This window comes from Lactuca sativa, chromosome 7 (assembly GCF_002870075.4).
Source record: "Lactuca sativa cultivar Salinas chromosome 7, Lsat_Salinas_v11, whole genome shotgun sequence".
NCBI lineage: Eukaryota > Viridiplantae > Streptophyta > Magnoliopsida > Asterales > Asteraceae > Lactuca > Lactuca sativa.
The window spans coordinates 5776648-5783512 of record NC_056629.2 but is presented as its reverse complement, the minus strand read 5'-3'; positions in this window follow the sequence as shown (position 1 = coordinate 5783512).

Sequence of the window (6865 nt, the reverse complement as noted above, 5' to 3'; positions counted from 1 at the left end):
AAGGAGTTTCTTGGCCGTAAACTCCCTTATAGAAATGATTTCGAAGGGTTTTGATGGCATAAATCATGAGTGTAAAGCTTCTAGGTGTTTTTTCTAAGGCTAGGGATCACAAGGCACTCATTTGTGCCCTTTACTTGGAGTTTACAGCCCAAGAGGTGGTTCCTTGGCCGTAAACTCCTCAAACTACATGGTTTTGATTTGTTTCTAGCCTCTAATGATCATTCATAAAGCCCTTAGCTAGATGCCTAACACGGAAATGGGACTATGTGGCCTTTAGGCTTGATTTTGGAGTTTACTCCCCAAGAACGTTCTTGGGTGGTAAACTCCCGGATCTTGTGTTTTGGACATGAAATCAATGTTATAAAGCATATAACAAGTATTAAAACACATTTAGGGAAGTAGACTCACAATCTGGGATAAAAACCCGAAGATCCGTGAGAGAGTATTTGGCTTTTCTCTAATTGGAAATCAAATAATGAACCAATTTGGTTCAGAATTCTATTTATAGTCCAGAGATTTCTGGCAGAAAATATTTCTATTCTCGGAGTGGATTCTAATGACCTAGAGTAATGGAATTACAGTGTTGCACAAAATCCTAATGCACCCACTTTCCTAATAACTCCTTAGGTGTAAAACCCTAAAACTGCCAAACTTATTCCAAAAGTTTGAATTTTCACTGTATCTGCTCTATTACTATGGGATTGCAATGGTTTGATTTGAATGGAAAATTTCGGGTTGTCACAAAAATCTATAAAATGAAGATATGTAAGAAAAAAAAAAGTAACTTTAAAATTATAATAAAAGACCAAAATCATAGTTCATAAAATACCAATAGTTTAAGTTTAAAATTATCAGTGTGTCTAGAGTTAGGTTTAAATGTTTCTACTATCTATTGTGTGTATGTATAATTGATTCTAGACCAATCATTTTTGTTATTTTAAGAAAGTAATTAATGCATATTAAATGCTGAAGATTTAATTAATTCCCATTATATCTTCAACATGTAATATGTATTAATTACTTTTATTAAAATAACTAAAATGATTGATCCACAATCAATCCTACATGCACACAATAGATAGTTAGAACACAATAACCTAATCTTATATATATATATATATACACACACACACACACACACACACACACATAGAGAGAGAGAGAGAGGAGCAGTCGAGAACATTTTTTTCGCGAGAACATTTGAGAACAAAAATTACCTTTTAATTTAACAAGGTGACAATTTTGTAATTAATTCAAAAACTAGATGCAAAGCAAATAAAAATTTAAAAATGCGGGGGCAATATTGTTAATGCAAAACGAAACTAAATCCTTTGTCATATAACTACTCGTTCCCCCTCATTTCGTTCCCCATAACTTCTCTCTACTTTACTTTTCTGGAAAGAAAACCCTCGCAAAAACACTCGAAAAAACCCTAATTCTTCGCCGATAATCATCAAAATCGAACAACAAAAGCTTGATAAAATCAAAAATGTCGTCAACGACTGATTTCCCGAGAACAAATGCTTCAGATCATGGTAAAAGTTGACGCATTCCTTGATTTTGTTTTGAACTTACAACAATCGGAAAATGAACTTTACACTAGTATTTGAAATGTCATTATCTGTTTCCAAAATTTAAACAAAAACTGGAAGATTTTAGTTGATAGCACTCAATTTTAAACGTTATCGAGTGTTTTATATAGATTTTTTTGAATTTTATACTCTTTTTTTCATTTACGAGCGTTATCTATGGACTATGACGATATCGATTGATCATTTTGTGATTATCTACTAACTATTGACCTAATAAAGTTGAATAATAGTGGATTTTATCCGTTATCTAGGGTTTTTTTATTGTTATGCTATGTTTTTGATTAATGATTGTTTATTTCAAAATATAAACAGTTACCGAAAGATTTTAGTTGATAGCACTCGATTTTAAATGTTATTGAGTGTTTTATGTAGGTTTTTTTGAATTTTATACTCTTTTTATTTACGAGTGTTATCTATTGATTATGACGATATCGATTGATCATTTGTGATTATCTACTAACTATTGACCTAATAAATTTGAATAATAGTGGATTTTATCTGTTATCTAGGGGTTTTTTTTATTGTTATGCTCAGTTTTTGATTAATGACTGTTTATTTTGTTTATACTACTGATTACGACGATATTTATGCATGCAGAAAAACCAGAAACATATGAAAAAACATACAAAAGAAAAAAAAAGTGATAAAAAAACTCAATACAGGTAATATTATGTTCTAAATCACATATGATTAACATTGTGTTATATTAATATATTTGACGGTCTTTAATCATATATGATTTTTTGATGTTTACTTATATATGATTTTTTATGTTTACTAATATATGTATTAATCACATACGATTAACATTCAATTATGATTGAATTCATATGTCATTTACACCTTTTATACTCATAATAGTGGATTTTATCTTTTATCTAGGGGTTTTTTATTGTTATGCTCTGTTTTTATTAATGATTGTTTATTTTGTTTATACTACTGATTACGACGATATTTATACATGCAGAAAAACCAAAAACATATGAAAAAACATACAAAAGGAAAAAAAAGTGATAAAAAAACTCGATACATGTAATATTATGTTCTAAATCACATATGATTAACATTGTGTTATATTAATATATTTGACGGTCTTTAATCATATATGATTTTTTGATGTTTACTTATATATGATTTTTTTTATGATTACTAATATCTGTATTAATCACATATGATTAACATTCAATTATGATTGAATTCATATGCCATTTATGCCTTTTATACTCATAATAGTCTTAATCATATATGATTAAAATCACATATGATTAGAAAAACAAGTTTTATTCATTAATCACATTTTATTATTGTCATAAAAAAGCATATTATGGTTTAATCACATGTGATTATCATCTTACATATATATCAAAAACATGTTCAATCGCATGTGATTATAATCTGTTATGAACAATCTTACATGGAAATGACTGTGTTCAATCACATATGATTTGCTAATGAAATTGAACTTATAATGAATTTATACATATAACAAAGATTTAATCACATGTGATCACAATCTATATAAACGGTTTATTATTTATTTGTCATGACTTTAAATAATCATATATGATTTTCTTATGATACATGTATTTGTACATCTCAAGTACTAAAAAATTTACAAAAGCACCAGCCAGAAGACCAAATCAAAATGGTAACACTTAAATTATTCAATAACCAATTGTGATTCATATATTTTCTTGTGTATAATCAAATATGATTTTCTAATTTTTATATATATATATATATATATATATATATATATATATATATATATATATATATATTCATAACAAAACAAGGAAAAACCAACAAAGAAACAATTCATCGAAACAAAAACAACAAAAAAATCACCACGAAAGAAAGTTGAAAAAGGTATATTTAATCACATGTGATTAAAATTGACTTTGTGATTTTCTAATTATATATGTATTTTTATATCTCAAAAAATCTAAAACAAAATGACAAAAAGGGAAAAAAAGGGAGTGTAATAGAAGAAACACAGAGAACAACAGAATAAAAGAATGAGAAAGCCAGAAAGCCAGAAAGGTATAATTAAATCAAATATGATTATATACATAAACATAACACACTATGTTTTTAATCAAATGTGATTACCTACTTTTATATGTAGAAAAACATATGCATTGTTTTATCGATTGTGATTTATATCTATATTTATATGTTTCAGGAAAAACTAAAAGAAAACAAAAAGGAGTGGGTGAAGAAGACACAACAAAAAATAAGTCCAAACAAAAACACGACAAAAGTATAATAACATCGTTTTATCGATTGTGATTTATATCTATATTTATATTTATTTATTCTTGATTTGTTTACACATGTGATTTTGATTACAACTATCGTACTATTTACAGAAGAAAAGGAAACAACAATGCATAAAAAAAGTATATTTAAATCACATATGATTAGGCTCCTAAACATGGTTTATAAAGTCAATCACATATGATTATACACATACAAACACAAATATTACATAATTAAATGTGATTACCATTATTTATATTACAAAAAAGATATTCAATTACATGTGATTTACATATATTAATAACAATATGTTCAATCACATGTGATTAATTATATATTCATAATAATTTAATCTTTTTTTTATCATGCGTCTCTCTAAAGGAAAAGGAAAAAGAGCAAATGAAAAAGACACAACAGAACGAAGGTCTACGTTTAAACACGACAAAGGTATAATTCAATCACATATGATTATAATATATGTTTAAAATTAAATAATTATTAATTATTACTTGATTATTAAAACTTGTTGGTCAATTATAAATGTATTAATATACGATTATTATTTTCATAACAGCTGTCGTACTACCTAAAAAAAACGAGTCAAGGAAGAGAAAAGCCATAGCTTTTAAAAACAAAAGATCAACTAGTTGATGAAAATGAAGAAGATTTGGATTCTGAAACAAAAGATATAAAGAGAAGAAAGTAGAAGATAGTAAAGAAGCATTTTGATACAATTAGAAATATGTATAACTTTGTGATTAACAAATTTATACAAAAAAAATAATTTTACTAAATCATATATGATTTTATAATAATTTTATTAAATCACATATGACTAATATCCTTTATATACGAAAAAAATCAATCACATGTGATTATACAAAAAATATATTTTGTTAGATCATATATGATTCAAAAATCAATCACTTATGATCCTTAAATGATTTTATTAATCATATATGATTCAAAAATCAATCACCATGTGAATAATATCTTTTATATACGAAAAAAATCAATCGCACGTGATTATACAAAAATTTATTAAATCATATATGATTCAAAAACCAATCACTTGTGATCATTCAAAACATATTTCATGTCTTTTTCAGTTAACACACATGTGATTAAATTATCAAATATGTATAATAACTTCATTAATTCTTATTATAACATATAAATGAAATTCATTAATTGATATATTTGATGATAGGTGCACACCTGGAGCTTTTCTATCAGTTATACAAGGCTTCAATGAAGTACAAAAAGATTGTGTGAAACAGATGGGTTTCAGGGAGATATTAAAGATGAAGATGACAGAGGTGCCAGGGGCATTACGTTGCTTTGTTCTTAAGAATTTTGACTTAGAGATAAAGAAGATAGTTCTTTAAAGAGGAGTGATTGATGTCACCAAAGAATCGGTGAAAGAAATTCTTGGATTTCCTTTGGGAAGAAAACAGCTTTCAAAACTTCCATTCAGAACAAAAGAAGATAAATGTTATAAAGAATGGACAAACCAGTTTGAAGAAAAGAAAATGATTCGACTTCAAGATATAAAGATGAAGATTTTTTCCACCAACAAGGCAGATATGAATTTCTGGATGAATTTCATAGCTTTGTTGATCAAATCACTGATAAAATCAAACTCTTTAAGAAAAGCAAACACCAACCCATTGAACTACATAACAAGCAAGACGAAAATAAGAAACATCGACTGGTGTTCTTATCTAATAGACTATTTGATTAAAAACAAACCGTCTTTTGATCCATCTAATCCAACAAGCAATTTTAATGGACCATGTGCTTATTTGGTGGTACGTTTAATATCTTTTATTCTATTTAAATATCTTAAAAATCACATATGATTTTTATTTATTTATAACATCTGTTTTAACATGAGTACCTATATCACATGTGATTTAAATGTCAGATTCTTAAATCACATATGATTAATAGAATTTGTTACAAAATTAAAACATGTATAACTATAATCACATATGATTTAAAAGTATATTTTTAAATAAGTTTAAACGTGAATACATATAATCACATATGATTTTAAAAGCAATCTCATTAAATCACATATAATTGTAAAATATATGTGATTATTAATGTTTGTTACAAATATTAAAACATGTATAACTATAATCACATGTGATTTAAAAGTATATTTTTTTAAATCACACATGATATATAATAAATTATTAAATCACATGTGATATATATATATATATATATATATATATATATATATATATATATATATATATATTGGAGTTGCTTTATCTAGACATAATCAAATCTGATGTACTTAAGGTTGAAAGAACACGTCCAGTGATCTGCCACTGGATTTCAGAGAAGATAAACATGAGAGAAACTTTTGAAAAGGATGAAGTTGTCGATTTTGGAACAGGGGATTTTATCGATGAGTTTGTTGAGGAAGAATCGAATGAGAATGTAAATTTAATTGCAACAATTATATAAAAACTTATTATTATTTACTAATATCTTAAATGTTTAATTTTATATATATATATATATATATATATATATATATATATATATATATATATATATATATATATATTAATTCATTTATTATGTAGGCTTATGAGGAAAAGGCTATGATTAAGTATAGGAAGTTAGATATGCTGACTGAAGATGGAATAAATAAATTCCCAAAAATATAACCTTGAATCATTTGCAAATTAGTTTTGGTGCAATTTTTGATGATGAGAATGAAGATTATCAAGAAAAAAATGGGAATGATGATGTTCAAGACGAAAATAATGATGATGAAGAAGATGGAAATGGAGATGATAATAATGAAGAAAAGAAAAAGAATGTAGGAAGGAAAAATATTGAAGGAGGTAAGTGTATTTAAAAAATCTCTATAAAATCACATATGATTAAATACGTATCTTAAATTATATGTAGGTATAGGAGAAGAAAATGAGAATGTTAAAGGAGTAGAGGAACAATAAGGAAAAAATAAAGATGAGGGATGTGAAGAT